Source organism: Taudactylus pleione, unplaced genomic scaffold (assembly GCF_031769625.1).
Source record: "Taudactylus pleione unplaced genomic scaffold, aTauple2 ptg000321l, whole genome shotgun sequence".
NCBI classification, from domain to species: Eukaryota; Metazoa; Chordata; class Amphibia; order Anura; family Myobatrachidae; genus Taudactylus; species Taudactylus pleione.
In genome coordinates this window covers 1,917,501-1,937,147 of record NW_028284722.1, presented here as the reverse complement: position 1 = coordinate 1,937,147, position 19,647 = coordinate 1,917,501, and positions in this window count along the sequence as shown.

Genomic DNA, 19,647 nt, shown 5'->3' with positions numbered 1-19,647 from the left:
TGTCTGTTATTATGTCCACCCGTCTGTGTGCATTATTATGTCCTACCCCCTATGTGTCCCTTAGTATGTCCCCCCCTGTGTCCATTATTATGCCCCCTGTGTCCATTATTATGTCTCCCCCTCTGTGTCCATTATTGTGTCTCCCCTCCCTGTCTCCATTATTATGCCCCCTGTGTCCATTAGTAAATTCCATCCCCCTGTGTCCATAATTATGTCCCCCCCTGTGTCCATTATTATGCCACCCCATCTGTGTGCATTATTTTGTCCTCCCCCCTATGTGTCCATTAGTATATGCCATCCCATTCTGTGTACTTTATTATGCCCTCTCTCTGTATCCAGTATGGTGTTCTTCCCCTTCACCCCTCTCTCCATCCCCCCATTCCCCTATAGTTCACTTACCTTCTTCTTTCTTGTCTGTTCTTCTGCCTCGGCTCCTACTACAGGCGTACATCTTTCACGGCTCTTCTCCCCACTGGAACTGATAGGAAGATCAGGTCAGGTGCTGTTGGTGTCAGGTGCGTCTCCTCCTTAGTACACAATTATGTCAATGGCTGCAGCCACTATAAGAGCCCCGGCGCGGCGGCGGCTATGTGATGTCACGTGGCGTGATGTCACATGGCATAGAGGAGGAGCTAAGGCACACTCCGCGGCGCAGGGAGGGCTTGTGAAGCGAAGCCTTCCACTGCGCCGCTCTTTCAGTTTATATATGTAAGGTGGACAGGAGGTTCTCCAGGGTGGGCAGGAGGGGGAGGGGGGTGTGGACAGGAAGTTGCTGTTGGGAGTGCAGTTCAAAAGGGCAGGACTTCGGACTGCCATTAGATCTGACAGGAAAAAAAGTTGTTCCTGTGACTGTCTCCAGCAGATTCTCCTTGATAGTGCGGGCCTATTTTCATGGGTGGGCCTGGAGCTGCAGCTCCACCCACCCCATTGTTAATCCGGCCCTGCCCGGGTGTAGTAGCTGTGTCTGAATATGTAAGCACTGAGACACTCACATGTGTCGCTGCATGCTGTAACACTTCCAGTGATTCTTGACACACCACCATTTCATGCACCATAGACACTTGCACTAGTACTATAGCAGGTGCAGTTTCTCTATCCCCTAACACATGTACAGTGCTTTAATTGGGTATATATAGCCAGGATCAAAATCATGTGCTTAATTATTAAACATACTGTATGTTACATTATACTGCAATCCCAGGACTATGGTGTTTTCACTACAATGTTTCAGATTATCAGTATATACTATATATATTTTTAAAAGGGCACAGATCATGCACTCTGTAATAGTTAGCCAAGCCTCTGGTGGCTGGCCACACCCCCTCTGGTGGCTGGCCACACCCCCTCTGGTGGCTGGCCACACTTCTTTAGCATGAGCCCCTACCACTGGATTCCACCAGTGGGCTCTTCATGTCCCAGATCATCACTGATTCCAGCAGCTGGTTGTTCATACAGAAGTTGTAGAGTAATAGATGAAAACAATTAAATATAATTATTGATTTCTGCATATAGATATGACATGGATAATCATTCAAGAAATACGCCAGGGTGTTATTCAAGAAAAGAGGTAATCAGGGTTGTTTTAAATAGTAATAATATTTCAGAGGCTCTGGCCATATAACAGTGACATAGAGGGCCTGATACAGGGGTGGCCAATATTGCACCTGCAACTGTGACTTTTTGCAGAGACGCAGTGGCAATAAAATGCAAATACTAGTTTTGGCCTACCCCTTGTGTGCTAGCATGCACCGAACAGTGCAAGCACTGGGACGCCCACTTTCACTGCCCGTGGATAGTGCAACTCCACTGGTGGTTCCAAACACTCCACCATCGGAGCACTATTGCATTTACCATTGATATTTTCACCAGCCTATGTCATAGTGTCTCTTTCTGAAATTCCTCTGAACATGGCCTCTGTGGCTCTCGACTGTGTATCTGAGACTGTGACACTCCCATAACACGTCCATGAGACAGACTTTATTTGTGTTCACTTTTGTCCATCTAACAGTCAATGGCCAGGAACTCCCATGTTTTAATGCTAGCGATTCCATACACAACAACGTGTTTCTGAATATGATCAGGGGAAAGCAGGGCTGTAGGGAGGGCTGAGCGGCCGATGCCTTCGCACAGGGCGGAATCCCCCAAGGTCACTGGCTGCAAACTGCCCGGCTCCGGAGGTCTGCATAAAGAGACCTCCTGCACTGCTGCTCGGCCCTCGCAGAGCAATGCCAATGAAGATCCCCGCCCTCCACCCACCCCCTGGCGGTAATGGTATGCGCTCAGGGGGAGGGGGCGAGGGGGAGTGAGAGGGGCGGCAGGGCAGCACAGGGTTCCCTGTCGTCCAGATATGGCGCTGGGGGAAAGCATTGGGCCATGGGGGTTTTCAGGACTTTTCACGCACAGTTGCAAATAATCCCTCAACTGTGCAAATATAGACATTCTAAGCACTAAGAACACAAAGTATTAGGATGTGGAGCCCAAACCCCAAATATAGACATTGTGGGCACCTCTAAATCAGGCCCTGAGAGTTCACATCTTGGTGCCAATTTCTTTTATTTCCTTTAAACATAAAAAATTGATTATAAGCTCCATTATTCTGGGAAACCGTGCCTGAAAAATTGTGGGTACGACACTGGGTTACAAATAAAATTGTATTTACTATATAAAAAAAATCTGTAAATGAAATAAATACAAAAAAAGTAATTGAGTGTCTACACAGTTTAATAATGCAGCAATTGTACAAGATTGTCATTATTTTACCAGAAAGCCAATACATACACATTTACGAAACTGCTGTAGATAAAATAAGAAAATAATCAGACAAGAAGATTTTAGAATTGCATTTAAACAATATGACAATCTTGATTCATTTTAAGTTCTGCTAATATTTTCAATTTTAACAGATATTTAGCAAAGGTTTAAACAGAAGCGGATTATACAATAAAACACTTTCACTGCCCTTTCTTGCTATCATAGTTGCTTTTGATTTGCACGATGCATAAAGTATTTTCTGCTGTAATGGTAGCAATTTTCCAACCTGTGTATCCGCTCCTCCTAGCTATAAAAAGTTTTAGTACTGCATGGTAGCTGTATGTGTATATATATATTTAATACAGCAAATATGTTTTAGTTGGTGGAATAAATAATTATTCACAAGCACACATGAAAGTACTGTATTACACAATTATAATTGATGGACTGGATGCAGTTGTCTTCAACTTTCCAATGTCAATAAAATAGATTAATTTGACCACAGCAGTCATTTTTCTACTGAACCGAAAAAAACAATTATGGCGCACTTATGATTTTTTTTTTATGTGTACTTGTGTGGAACAGGTAGTGTCGCCCCTAGAAGATTTGATACAGCAGCACACACAGGACATACTGTACAGTTTTAAGTAGTGGCAAAGAATACAGTAAAAGTTTATACAATTTTGTGACAGGAACTAGTTTATTAGATACAAATTTTTACAGAACCATAGAGAACATTTGATTACATGACACATTCAGATAAAGTCTTGGGGGTATATTTACTAAAGTGAGAATTTTTAGAAGTGGAGATGTTGCCCATAGCAACCAATCAGATTCTACTTAACATTTATCTAGCACCTTCTAGTAGGTAATAGCTAGAATATCATTGGTTGCTATGGGCAACATCTCCACTTCTAAAAACATGCACTTTAGTAAATATACCCCTTTAGTATTGCCAATATAGTGTTATTCATAGAACTTGTTGACATAGAAGGGTTAATTGAATCAGTAATTGTGTACATGGTGGTTTCATTCAAGGCTCATTAGTAATCATGAGATATTTTGTTTGGTTGTGTTATATTGTATATAAAAGTGCCCTTTATGGTGTTGTAAACATTAGTACTTAACAAATAAATTTGCTACCTTGATGTTATACGGTGTCATTGGATATGTAAATACTAGAGAAGTGTGTAGACCCCGTGTTTTGGTTTTGGATCTAAATCAACGTTGCATTTTGGTTTTGTCAAAACCAACCTCAAGTGTTTCGGATTTAGATTTTCTTTACAAATTTACACAAACAGCTAAAATCATGTAACTTGGACCTGTTTTTGTTCCTATAGTATAGTTAACATCAATTACACTCATTTCTAGTAAAGTTTGACCACCTCACACCACCTGAAATTACAAGGTAGGGACTTAATTGCAATCCAAAATACAGTATGTGAGATCCGATACTTAGATCCGAGTTTCGCACTTGTCAGAAGACCCATGTCGAGAATACCTGTGTTATGGACCCCTGGGTGCAGTTAAACCACAAGTCATGGAGTATGATGAAACATATGAAGATATTTATTAAGGGATAATTCAATAGCAGGCAAGCTTGCTGGTACACAGGAGTCTTTTAATAAATGACATAAGCAGGCAGAGTCTAGGAACAATAGCAGAATGACAATGTGAATGGTAGAAGCAAACATAGGGCTTGATTCATTACGAATCGCACCTTCAATCGAAGCTGCGATTACGCACGCAGTCTGACTGCGGTAGTACTCTAATCCATCGAGATCGCTATGCCACCACAGCACTACATAAGGACGCCCACCTTACCTTACACAGATCCGTAATGCTTAGCAAGACTGCAAAACCATCGATAACATCGAGTACCATCACAGCCTCACGCACACTTGCACATGGTCTGACCTTACTCAGACATTGCTAACATCGATGCACGCTATGAGTACTCAGGCTGCATAAGGCATCGCAGTGGATAATCCATGCACGCCCATGCAACGACGTTCAAACGTACTGGCATGTCTGCGATTTGCCGACCACCCCCTGTCACCACCCACAAATGGAATTCCCTGTCTATCACTCTGCCAAGGGTCTGCATTGTCACTGCAATTCCGATCACACCCATAATCCGGAAACACACAGCAGAATGGTAACCTCAAAAATGTGAGGAGTTCCTTTAGCTTTGCACACTGGATGGGTCCTATTTGTTTTGGGGCGTGCTGCTGATATTTAAGGTAACCCATAAACCTCCAGATAAGTACAAATTGTTTCATACTGTACGATTGTCTTCGTATGTGTGTGGTGGTAAACCAGGTGTGGATGTATAACTAGGTAAGAAGGAGTAACTAAGAAAAGGATTTTATTGGTTAATCACAGTGTTAACCTGTTGACATACAATGTTAGCATGCAGGGGTTTGAGTATACATGTCCTTATACAATAAACATATTGTGGGTGGGGGTAGGTGCAGACAGTATATTACACAAAAAAATCAATAAAACGTGAAACAATGAGTATGAAAAATTCAGTAATAGTTGTCCACATATAGGACCTCATTCAGAGTCGGTCGAAGCGGCCGCACGGTCGTACGCCACCGATGTTCGCTATACTGCGCATGCGTAAAGTTCGCAATGTGAGTGCGCAAACTAGCCGCTACGATCAGAAATTTCTCTCTCCTTGAACACAGCCAGGCCGATAGTTTGAGTGACAGATTGAGGCGTTTGTGGGTGGTAACAGGGGAAGGTGCTTGAAAACGGGGGAGTGGAGATCTGGACGCAGGCATGCCTAATTATGCGAACGGCGTTTTATGGGAGTGCATACGGTTTATGGGAGTGCATAATTAACAAAGTAGCGTCATGGCACATGTGACTTGGGAGGTTTTTACACTGACATGATTGTAGAGCTTAAGAGAGGGTATAGTCAACCTTAAGCTCTACGACCAGTTCCGATGGTTCTCGATGGTCTCGATAAATCCTTATGTGCCCGAAGATGACGTGTAATGCGTACGAGAAGGGGGCGTATTTTTTTGTATTCCGGCCGCTTCCTCCCCTTGGTCGGCCAGCTACCGATCCGAACTTAGGGACGCAACTTGCGAGGGAATAATTTGCATATCCGGCCCCTTTTCCCGTACGACCGTGCGGCTGCTTCGACCGACTTTGAATGAGGTCCATAGTGGTTATGAGAAGTTAGTATTGTGATAAATTGTGTACAGTCTTGTATGCTAGCTAGAGAATGGTACTGCAGAGAGCAGCGTCCCACTCTGCTGCTAGGAGACATACAGTATACAGTTCCAGTCTAATACTGGTCTTCTTTAAATGAGTGAGTGGCTTCAATTATTTCAGTTTGTGATATATTTGCACTGTAGTCGGCGGCCTGTGGCAGTGTAGAGGGTTGGCTTGCTTCTTCTCAAGAGATGCTGCAAACAGCATACCTGTTTAGAGATGACCGCTGTGCATCGATCTATCCAGGAGGCCTGCTGGTTGGATAGACACTGCTGTGAATTGCTCGGGTGCGGAGCTTTCTGTGGGGCATCTTCTCCATCCAGTCCCTTGTTACAGCTGCAGATGCGCCAGCTGTGGTGGAATCCCACAAGCTTCCAGGCATGGTACTTCCGGGTTACAGTCATGTGACATGCACCTTGCTGGTGCCTGGGTAATGCTGATGCCATACTTTGTCATGGTCTCTTAAATGGGGTGTAAGTGTCTAATGCATTTTAGCCTAATTGTCCTACCTCGAGGGTGCAGTATTCATCTACTTCAGCTAAGCAGAAACAGGAGCTTGCAGGAACTAAATAGGCACTGGAATCCAAAGTTCTAGTAGACAGCAAAACAGGGAAATACAGAAACCAAACATAAAACATTGATGACCCTGCAATAACTGCTGGGCTCCTACAGGCTAAATAGTCAGCTGTCAAGTGTAGTCTATACTGGTAATTTAGCCATTAATTACCTGAAACCTGGGCACGGGACATAGGGCCTGATTCAGGTCCCTTGCTAGACTGCATTCGCACGCAGCTAGCCGATTTTTGCAATCTGCGCACGCGTATACATTGCAGGGCATGTGCGCAAACCTGTGTGAGTGAACGGGAAGTGTATGCTCACTGCCTGGCTGACTGAGTGACAGGAGAAGCCATTTGTGGGTTGTGACAGGGGCTGGCCACTAGAAACGAGGGAGTGAAAGTGCGAATGCAGGCGTGCCTTAGCATCTTAACACTGTTTCAGAGGCGTTCATAAGTAAGAGGCAGCATCATAGTACATGTCACTTGGTTGTATTTCACACTGAAGCACTCGCAGTGCTTGCGGTAGGGTATGGTCAGCCACAAGTGCTGAGTTCGCTTTCGATGGTGCTCGATGTACAGAATCTCGATGGTTGCATACACTTCCTTGAGATGACGTACGCAAGTGGGCGTCTTGACACAGGCTGATAGGCGTCTACATACACAATGCAAATCGCACACTAAGACATAGTGGGCATGCTAATGCCTTGCCGTGTGATCGATTGCTTGCTGAAATTTGCATATGCATCTAGCGTGCAAACGCATCTAGCGAGCAGGTCTGAATTGAGCCCATAGTTCAAAGAGCAGCACCTCTGGTGATGACCAGTACTGCAGCTCACATAACCAGATACCTGCAAACCCTAGTGGCAGAAAATCAAACTACAGGGGGACAATGCAATACAGAGTTCTAACATCCTGGTTCTGTCTACGGGGGTTGTGTAACTTGTCAATATTCAGAATGCCAACATGAGAATGTTGACAGGTTTTGAATGTCGACAGTCAGAATGTCAACGACCAATATGTCCACATCTACTTAGGTCAACATGGTTAAAATGTCGACGAGTTCAGAATGTTGACATTTAATGTGTTGACAATAGAATGTTGGCATATGTTTTTTTTTGCTTATTTTAACCTAACACTCAACCTAACTCAGTCCAACCCTTAGAAACAACAACAAAAAACATATGTCAACATTCTGGTGTTGACATGTTTATTGTTGAAATTCTGAACATATTGACATTCTAATCCATGTCAACCTAAGTGTATGTTGACATTTTCGTTGTCGAACTTAATGTTCATGACAACATTATGACTGTCGGCATTCTGGTGATGCCGACTACCTGACCAAATACCCTGCCAGCTCCATCCACAACCTCTCTGGAGTTTATAAAGGAAAAATCTGTTTCATTGCAACCTGTAATCAGGGATGTGCAGTCAGGGTAGTCAGGTAGGCAGAGGAGGCAGAGCCTCTCCTGTCATACTCCCTCCCCTATCATGCTCCAGAGTTTTGATATAAAATTGTTTTTATACATGTGTGTCTCCCCAGCCATTGACCTCACCGCATGTCACTGCCTGAAATATACACTGTGCAGCAGTGAGTTCATGACTTCCAACTCTCATCGTTTATTTAACCTATAAATGAAGATAAAACAAGCAGTACTTTGAAGTTAAAGTGAATTTTCATAATTTCCATCCAACACATTTACAGTTGTATCCTATCAACAGATACTTACAGTTACTTGCAGGTAGATTTTCTGGAAATACTTTAAAAGAACATATAGTGAGCATGCATCTTAATGTGTGCTAGGTAGACAAGTGGGTGCAATTGTGCGCAGATGGTACAGCATTGCATGACTTGCTATTGCAAATGAACCTTAATGACATAAAACTTGTACAATGTCCTGCTTCTAACATGCACTGATTTTTAATAACTTAAATTTTCATGTACCAATTTTTCACAGTGCTAACAAGACTTCAAGAGTGATCTGTGACACATGCTCATTGGAACCTACCTACATTTATTATTATTTAATAAAACAATAATTTACATTGCACCAACATATTATATTTCACAGTACTATTTGAAATTAACACAGTAATGAAATTAGATTGGTTATTAACCAACAGACATAACAGAGGTAAGAGGGCCCTCCTTGCAAGATTACAATCTAAAGGATAATACGAATTTAAAACATGAGGTTTAATGCTGCTTATTGCATATTGATCCAGCTATATTGCTGTGTGACTGGAACATTTTAATCTTGCAATGTTGTTCTGAGGTCAGAGGGTAGTTTCCAGTATGGAAGAGAAAACACATGTAAGCTTTGTGTGAACTATTTAGAATTAGATGGAAGATAATTGGATTGAAAAGATTAGAGAGATTAAGTGGGTGACCCTGGAATTTGAACAGCTGCCTCAAGAGGTAAGTTTTCAGGGAGGTTTGTAGACTAGGAGAAGTCTTTTGTGAGGGAGGACATTCCACAGACTGGGTGCAGCTTGAAAAAAGTCCAGTGACCAGGAATGGGAGGGGCAGGTAATGAGTGTGAAAAATTGAAGATTTGATATAGGCTCACAGAAAAGCTGGTAAGGTGAGTTATGGTATCCACACTGACAGGAGATCGAAGTATTTAGGCGGCAGAGACAGTGCTTAGGAAATGGAGATGCGGGAATTACTTAATTGAACTTCCTTCTAAGAATGCCCCATTTAGATAGACAGGCAATAGGTTGGCAGGGACTGAAGGTCTATGGGGTCTGAAAGTCAACACACTAAAGGTCGACTAGTAACAAGGTTGACAGGTACTGAAGGTCGACATGGTCATTAGGTCAACACTCATATGTTTGGCATGCCAATGACTTACTCAACTCATCTCAAACCACTGGAGAAAAGGCCTTACTTATCAGCCCAGAGCCATCACCCTTGTCCCCTGAACAGGACTTACATGGTGCCCTTAATTACAGATATGGCATAAGTGACAAAAATGACATGCTGCCCCCTCGAACCCTGAGAATCATTATAGGTGAAACACTTCCTCTTTACTAGCACAACCGAACCCCCATGAACAGGGAGGTTACTGTTCCTACTCTGCGCCCTATGCACCCAATTCTGAGACACCTTAGCATCCTCGGTGACTGTTACTGTAAGTACACTTTGATATGCTTACAACCCAGTGGCATAATCAGCTTACCGTCCTGCTTCACCTAAACTGTTCGTCACAATTTTGCCTTAAAAATCACTTGGATTTTATGACGATATCATACACCAAATTAATATATTTAATGACATTATGGTGCTCCATAGGACGAGTTTCGAGGTTGCAGGCCAAAAAAAAAATAATATACCACTGTCACAGCTCACAGAAGAGACCCCAGAATCAGACCCCGGCACTTACCTTTGCGGGTCCTGTCCCGCAGCGCTGTCCGGCTCCATTGCTGTGCTGCGGAGTCTTCTTCCTCTGGTGCGGGTCCCACTGCTGTCCTCTCCAATGGATCTTGCTGTACTCATGCCTCCACACTGACTCCTGCTGTCCTCCGGTCCATGGGCGCTGCCATCTTGGTTTTGCCCATGTGACTCCACTACCACCAATGAGGTTGCTCCTCCTTCTCTCTCAGCCAATCAGCATCCTGTGGATCCTATAAAAGGATTCCCTGTTGCACTCACAAATGGCCAGTGCAACTAGTCCCTTAGGTTGACTAAGTGAGCCTCCGCATTGTGTTTCCCAGCCGCACCAAGTAGCTCCCGTGCTACCACCAATCTCCATACAGCTTCCCAGCTGCACCAAGTAGCTTCCATGCTACCATCAATCACCTTACGGCTACCCAGCTGCATCAAGTAGCTCCCGTGAAACCACCATTCTCCATACCGCTTCCTAGCTGCACCAAGCAGCTCCAGTGCTGTTACCAGCTTTCTACAATCACTCTGCATGCACTTTAAAGTTCCTTTAAGTTATATACTCTCTCATGCATAGAAACTTCATTAAACCAAGTCTCCTCCAGAGAGAATCTGAGTCTAATAATACAGGTCCGAGACCCAGCCCGAGAACACAGCCTCAAAACCCCACGTCTGTGACAGTCACTAAGCAAATGATGATAGCAATGGATTCTTCCCCCACCCCCCCTTGACTAATTGGCCTTATCTAAGGATTTTTTTCATAATATCCATTAGGGAGAAGACATCCACAAACTTACCCCTGCAAATCTAATCCCTAACCCACTTCCACAAACCACAGTCAACTGCAGTATCACCGCAGTGAACCATATCTGAATCCTCAGCCAGCACTGCAGGAGCAACAGGAGTTGTAGTGTACTGACGCTTAAAAGGTGCAACAGCAGACTCACCACCAGACAACCCCAGAAACTGCATCACCACCAGGTTCAGGCACCACAGCAGCAAGAGCAATGATCACCTCAGCCATGGCAGGACCCACCACCATTCCTCCAAGTGAACTGTTGTCACTGTCAGACTGCATTGTGGGAACACTAGGCAAGACACTACGTGAGACACAGACAGTGTGAGATCACTGGAAACAGCAACCGGAGGACCAGGGGGTGGGGTGGGTTTAGGAAGTGCAGGCAAAGCAGGGGGCAGAGGTAGAAGAGCAGCCGCAGGTAGAGGGGTGGGGCCAGGAGATAAAATAGCCACCATGGCTGTGACTAGGGGGGACTGAGGGAGCCACAACAGCAGTGGTAGCCTCCAGAACCCCTGTATCAGGTTGCGGCCTAGGATCAGCCGTTACTCACCACAGCGCCGGCTTCCCCTGATCCCTCGGGTGGTCAGATGTCAGGTGTGGTGGCGAGTGAAGTGCTGAGCATTATACTTAGAGCCATGTGGACACCCTTGAGCTGCACTGTGCCATGGTTGCTGCAGTTGCCATCATTGACACAGCCATGACAGTTCACATCACCTGACTACTCATTACCCAATGGTAGGATGGTGGTGGTCAGAAGACACTGTCCACCAATGATCTGCTACCTTAGGGTATAAAGCCAGTCTATGGACAAAAGGAAGTTGCCTCAACAATGTTGTCACTACCTTGTGTATACTTGCTGTTACCTCGTTCCAGGTTACCTCATCGTAATATCCTCAAGTCTACTAGTGTCATCTCCTTGTGCAACAGTGCTTCCGAACATCTTGTCTGTGTGCTATACAAGTGCAAACTCCTTGTGCAACAGTGTGTCCGAACATCTTGCCAGCATACAGTTATAAGTGCCACCTTTTTGTGCGCCAAAAAACCCTTTACTTGTGTGTAACTACAAATACTAACTGTTGGTGCATCTGTACTTCTTACTGAAGTATTTCTCTTGGGCCATTGTTGTATTTTCTCCATTCCCATGGGTATCGGATCCCTGACCAAAGGACCGTGACCTGCCTGCTGGGTGCAGCTTAAACCCATATCCCACTTGGAGGGGTCACTGGTGAACACCTCCCAGCAGATTATACTCTGTACCTTTGGTCAGGTCTCATCAACATCTGATATTTGTGGATGAGGAGATCTTATATACAGGCCCCACGCCTCTGATTCCACCCTCAACATAAGACCTCAGCTTTCACCCCCTTAGTAGTGGATTTCCCAAAGCCAAATGTGACACCCTACAGCTGGATACAGCATGAGGGGGGGGGCAGCTGGCAGAGGGGGACATACTAGCACTGCTCACTGGCCCAGACATCACAGATGGAGTATCGCTGGTAGCACCTGGGACCAGCGGCAGAGGGAGAGACTCAGAGTAGGCAGCTGGGGAGGAGGCAAGGGTGAGCGGCAACCCCAGGGAAGCGGGGAGCAGTGGCAGACACATGGCACTAGGCTGCTAAGGACCAGTGGCGGGGGAGCTTTGCCAGGATCCAGGCCGGGGACAACTCCCCGGCCTGACACCAGCAAGAAAGACAGGCTGTGGTTGTGCCGGCCAGCAGCCAGGGGCAGAGGAGGGTATCAATAAAGCAGCGGAGGGAAGTAAGAGAGCACTTAGTATAGGGCATGTAAATGGAGAAAGGAAGCAAAAACGGAAGTGATATGCGGGAATGACAGGAAGAGGGAAAAACAGTAGGTTGAAAAGAAATAAAACAAAAAGAAACAAAAGAGAATAAAGACAACAAAAACTACGAAATGTCACCAGCTACGCCTACTAAACGGAGAGGTGCCCAGGACAGACACCTTCCAGCAAGTTGGATGCCAAGCATACACCAGCCTTATAAAGCACACATATAGCCACTCCTACGGCTCCCTCATAAGCCAAGTCAAGGCCAAGAAAGGGCCATTGTCTTGTCGGGAAAGGCGTACCCACAATATAGTACCCAAAATTCACATTACACCACACAGTAATGCCCTTATTCACATACCACATAATAGTGTCCCTTATACACATAATGCTAAATTGTAGTAGTGCCCCTTACACATTACGCTATTTAGTAATAATGCCTCTTACACATTATACCCACAGTACAATAAGATAAAAGTCCCAGTCACACACCTTGTTACGGCCTTGATGCCTCTATTACAATCCATCAGTGGTAATTTTTGTGTTATACTGCTACCTTGTTTCATACTCCTGTTACAAGTTATTGCTTTCCCTAGTTAATATCAGTACATATTCGAACGTTAGATTGCCCATATTAATTTCATTTTCATAAACTGTGTGAAGATTAAAGCTGATACTGAACCATTTCTTTTCACAGTGACATATTTACAATATTTACAATACATATTAATGCTATAAGGATAGCTCTTCTATAAGTCATGGTAAACTAATGTTATTTCTTGGCTAGTGCTCTTAATTTTAATAAGTCCTCCGAGAATGCTTGTAACTTTTAGCAGAGACATTTTTTCAGCCAGTGATTGAGATTTAGAATTTTTTTTACAGCCCATTTTATTGACTTTGAAATCAAACTGAAAATCTTTGTTCCCAATTATGAACTAGGACTGGCGGTTGCACATAATAACTCACTCACATGATGCATAATAGCATAGTATGTTTAACCAGAGAGCGAGAATATTAGTCAAGGATGATATTTCCAATAGTTAACAACAATTCTTTACCCATTCATTCATTATGCATTTTGCTACATAGAATATACTGTAGATGACGTACGGTATCTGAACTTGAATATTTTTTAACAATTTCACTCAGGATTCTATAAAACAGGTGTCTGTTAATGTTCATAAATACCAATTGGGAACAACAAAATATTTTTTTTCCTTGCCAAGGATTTAATATCGGTGTGAGAGTACTCGCAGGTCCTATTTTTGCATTAGATCTTTGCTATAACTGAATTTCAAATTAATGAAAAATTATAAAATTCTATTTTCTCCATTTGAAGTACCTTACTAGTCTAGGCCTGCTTTACTTAACAGAATCAACTTAGTTTTGCTTTTTTAACAGCTACCTTCTTTCAACAAGAATTATTTTTTATTTGTGATAACGTAGCTGGTAGTCATGTTTGAGACTCATAACACATACAAATCTCCTCACTAACGCTGGGAGGAGGTGTGACAGTGCACTGCTGAGCCTGCTGGGACATCACCAGACCACAGCCACGTCCTCCCTGCATACAGGGAGGAGCAACACAACACACTCATATCTCCTCACTCACAACACACTCATATCACACTCATATCTCCTCACTAACGCTGGGAGGAGGCATTGCAGTGCACTGCTGAGCCTCCTCGGACATCACCAAACCACAGCCACGCCTCCTCCCTGCATACAGAGGGGAGCAACTAAGAGGACAAAGTGACGCATTTAGCACACCTCCTGTTGCTTTGTTTGGCCCTCTCTCTGTCCCACCACACCAATTTTATGCCGTTTGGGCTTGTTTTGTTCAGTACGTCCTCGGCTTTTGTTGGGAGTTAGCACCAAATGTGTGAAACAAAACAATTTTGCCGTAAAAATTAGTTCTTCTTGGACATGGTGTACTAACAACCCTGATGTTTTTTGTTATATTTCTGGCAAATCTAGTGTTGCAAAAGAAAGAAAAAATATAACTGTATTCGTAAAACAAGTGTATCAGGCTTATTTTGGATGTCACATAAGCCAGCAAGACAAGATTTGGGTGCATCATAAAGTTTGTTAAACCTCCGTGGAATCACTCCACAATTGGTCTAAAGGTGATCGAAAAGGACTTAATTTCGGCAAACCTAGGATGTGGTGTGAGCCAAAAGATCACTTGAGTGACTGATATTTTTGTGCTGTAAATGGGAAGGGTATGAATCGATTTAAGAAATGCACATGGGAATACCCAAGTACGATTTATGCAAAACAACCGATACCGCATACTGAAGATTTACCTGTAACATCATTCAGTTATTTTTGTGAAGTTGAATGTGATGATGTGGAAATGTTCATTTCATCCAGTGCAAGTGACAACACAGATGAATGTGAGTTTAAAGAAAGTTCCTCTACTCCAAACAAAGTTTCTCAAAAGGAACTAAACTAATTTTTGACTTGAATTTATCGAAAAAAGGAGCTGAGCTTTTAGCGTCCAGACTTCAAGAAAAGAACTGTCTTGAGCCAGATGTTACTATAACGTCGTATTGAAATAGAGAGCAAGCCATACTACCGTTATTAGCCTAGATAACAATCTTGAATATTGCAACAATATTCCAGAACTTCTCCAGATGATAGGCTTACCAGAATATCGAGCAGAAGACTCTTTTTGGATAGTTCTAAAAGGAGCTTAATATGTGTATTACTGCACAATGGGAATAAATTTGCATTGATTCCTATCAGTCATTCAACTAAACTTAAAGAACAGTATGAAAATATAAATATCAAGATAGTCTTAGAAAAAATAGCTTATTCTCAGTATCAGTGGTCTGTTAGTGTCGATTTAAAAATGGTAAACTTTCTTCTTGGGCAGCAAAGTGGATATACTAAGTATCCTTGCCACATACAGTATGCTTATGGGATAGTCGTGCAAAACAAAAGCTCCTGCAGCAAACCGTACGGCCTCCAAGAAAAGTTATAACTGTAGGAGAAGCCAACATCATTCATGAGCCCTTAATTGACAGGGACAAAATCATACGGCCATCTCTTCATATCAAACTGGGTTTAATTAAACAATTTGTAAAGGCATTGGACAAGTCAGGCGATTGTTTCACGTATATTTGTCGAACATTTCCATCTCTTAGTATTGAAAAATTATAGGCAGGAATTTTTGATGGCCCACAGATACGGAAATTGGTGAAGGATCCAAATTTTACCACATCTATGACTGAAACCGAATCTGAAGCATGGCTAAGTTATGTGTCTGTCATTCAAAACTTTTTAGGCATTCACAAGGCAGACAATTATCATGAATTAGTCCACAACATCCTAAAATGTTTCGAGAAAGTAGGTGCCAACATGAATATTAAAGTACTATTTTGTACAGCAATTTAGATCACTTCCCATCCAATCTAGGAGATTTAAGCGAAGAACAGGGTTGAACGGTTCCACCAGGAAATTCAGGTAATGGAAGAAAGATATCAAGGAAAGTGGGATCGTCACATGATGGCCGATTACTGTTGGAGTCAGCAGAGGGACTGAATTACTATTACCATATAGTTTTCATATATTATTGCAAGTATAATTCAGTGTGCTGAGGAACAATAGGGGGTTAAACCCCCCTCTTTTTTCCTATTGACCCAATGAGCTCTGAAGCTTAGCACAATCTCTATTATTTTTATTTTTTTCTGCTATGAACAAAACATTTCAATTTGCAAGCTGAAGAGACTGCCTACTGTTCCATTTGTACTTACATAGTTATCTGTTTAAACTTTTCATTGTTGTAAATATAGAGCTTGTACCCCATTCAGGGTTGGACTGGTCCACAGGGGTACAGAGGAAATCCTTGGTGGGCCCCACTACTTGATCTAATGTCAGGTTTCAAACTTTGCACTTGAATTATACATTGTTACTCTTTTATAGGGTAAGTTACATGTTCTCTATTGTCTGTCCAAGTCGCTGTGGGGGCTAGCCTCATCCCTTATGGTAACTGACCACACCCCAAAACATGGACCTGTACCACTGCATTACCCTGGTGGATCCTACAAGATCCCGTCCGACACTGACCCCTTTTACATATAATTCATGTTAGTAAGAGGTCGGAGATGTGGAGAAGTCACCAATCGCAACCAATCAGCTTCTAGCTATCATTTTATAGAATGGAATGTGATTGAGCTGAAAGCATTAGAGAGTGTGCAATAGGCTGCTGCTATCATTAGCTGTAACACAGGGTCTGATTCACAATCTGCTTATACACACGTAGCGCAGTAGCTCATATCAGCGGTGTTATTTAAATGTTTGCATTCACATTGCGATTACAGCCAGACATAAGGACGCCCACTTCCCCTTACTCACGTCCATATACTAGGGCAGCATAGTGAAACAATCAGTAACATCGATGTAACATCGGACCCATATGCACACTTGCACCAGCCCTGACCTTACTCAGAAATTGCTAACAGCCACGCACGCTATCAGAGCTTTGGCTGCTTATGGCCATGCAGTGGATAATTTATGCACGCCCCTGCAACGGCGTTGCAATGCACTGGCATGCCTGCGTTCACCCGACCACCCTCCCCGTCACCACCCATAAATGGCACTTCCTGTCAATCACTCTGCTCTGGGTCTGCGTAGGCTCTGCAATCGCAGTTCCGATCACAAATGCTAGTTCGTACACGCGCACTATATGCATGCGCAGAACACAGCAATTGACCGATTGCGTGAGTATTAGCAACTGCGTTCCTGTACAGTACATTGTAGACTTACATAGAGATATACACAATTACTGCAGTCATGTCAATAAGCCCTCCTCGGAGTGCCAGGTCCCATGCGACTTGACTTTTACCAAGGGTCTTTTTTGCTCTAATGTGAATCTTATTCACAATTGGATTGATCTGACAAACGCTTTCTCCAGACGGCACTAATTAATTAATTTAATATGTGACACTTGTATATCTGTGTACGACGGAGTCTGAATCTGTATATGAAGAGCTACAGTATAATGTGGCAGCCAAGGTTTTTTCATGCCAAGCTCCATTGTGCTTTTGTATACAGAATCAGACTCAGTGGTACATATTGGGCCTGATTCAGAGCCGCTCGTAAGCGGCCGCTCGTTCGTTCCGACCGATGTTCGTTCCGACCAACTGCGCATGCGTACGGATTTTAATGCACATGCGCGAACCAGTCAGTGCGGCCGAAAATCGTGTGCTCGCTAAATAGCGAATGCCTGCTATTTTGAGTGACAGAAGGAGGCGTTTGTGGGTGGTAACAGGGGAAGGTGCTTGAAAACGGGGAGTGGAGATCAGAACGCAGGCATGCCAAATGGTCAAAACGGGCGTTTTAAGGGTGTGCATAATTACTAAAGCAGCGTCATCGACCACGTCACTTGGTTGTTTTATAGTCAGAACTGCTCGCATGATTTTGGTAGGAAAAACCAACCACAAGAATAGCGAGCAGTTCATACGCCTTTCGATGTACTCGACTAATCTAATAAATAGCGGATATGACGTATGATGCGAGTGGCCAGGGGGCGTTTTTTTCAAAATTACGTTCACATGTTTTGTTCGCTCGTTCAGACATAGAGGCGTGATCAGACCGCAAAGAGCGAACGGTTCATTTAAATAACCGGCCACTTTTTCTGGATGAGCGAGCGCAAAAAGCGACCGGCTCTGAATCAGGCCCATAGCTCACAGCTCCAATCGTATGAGGATGGGCAAATGTTGGCTGACGACCTGAAAAAAGCCAATATCACACAATTTACAGTGCATCTACACTTCACAGAACCAGTAGCACAGTACTAGGAAAGACTTAGGGATATATTTACTAAAGGTAAATTTTAATCCTTTTAGATCGATTTAAAATAGCTGAAAATCGATAAAAATCGATGTTGTGTTTCTGGGGCTAAATCACACATACTGTAACAAATTATTGTAATTTTTTTTTAAGTATTAATAAATGTGTGATTTAGCCCCAGAAACACAACATCAATGCTGATCGATTTTTATCAATTTTAAATTGATTTTAAAATCGACCTTTAACAAATATACCCCTTATACTTTAGCTATATTATAGGAGCCAATGCGAATCGATTGTATATGTGATAGTTATATACTCTATATGTTAGAGATGTGCGCCGACCCCCGTGCTTTGGTTTTGGCTCTGGATCTCCCCTGGTTTTGGATCTGGATCGGTTTTGCCAATACCTCACCTCCGTGTTTTGTTTTTCAGTTTTGGTTTTGGATCTGGATTTTTTCTTAAAAAAATCATAAAAACAGCTAAAATCACATAAAATGGGCCTGTTTTTGTTCCTACTGTATTATTAACCTCAAAAACATTTATTTCCACTCGTTTACAGTCAATTTTGACCACCTCACAGTTCACAATATTGATTTCATCCAGTTTAGGCCCAAAATTTGCACCAAGTTAGCTGGCTGACTAACCGAAGCGGCAACCGTGGGTGACACAAAAATGTGGCAGTTCAGCTTCCAACATGACACATCAGGAAACAAATGCTTTATTATTAAAGAGAGGCCTAAGGGAGTTTCAGTATGTATGTAGTTGAATGCAGGGACAAGAAGGGTTTGGTAGTAAATTTATTTAAATTTTTTTATCCCAAAGAAAATTTATGAGGGAGAAGGGGAGGGGAAGAGGCATTTACAAAAAAATATTTTACTCATTCAAATCAGTCCTTGTCCCAGAAGAATCTTTGAGCACCATGCCTGCTGCTGGGAGTGGATTTTCTCATCCAAGAAGGGGACCAGGAAGACTTCTAGTAGTGCAGTCCACGTGAAAAAGCATTTCCCAACCTGTACAGGGACATTAAAAAAACATAGTTAGTTAGTGGCCTCCAAACTGCTACTTAACCAGCACAAAAATATTAAGGGGTACATTTAATTTACTAAAGTTACAGTTTTTACAAATACTTGAGATCACCAGCTTGGGCTGACTAGGGTGTTCATGCTTTGGCCGGGGAAACCCAGTTAAAGGGTCCCCTGGCTGTGGCATTAGATCCTGGCTAGGGCCCTGATTCAGACCCACTCGCGAGCGGCTGTCCGCTTGCAAGTGGGTCGATGGTCTGCACTGCGCATGCGCGAGATGCGACGAGCGAAGGACTTTCCTTCGCTCATAGTGTCTGATCAAA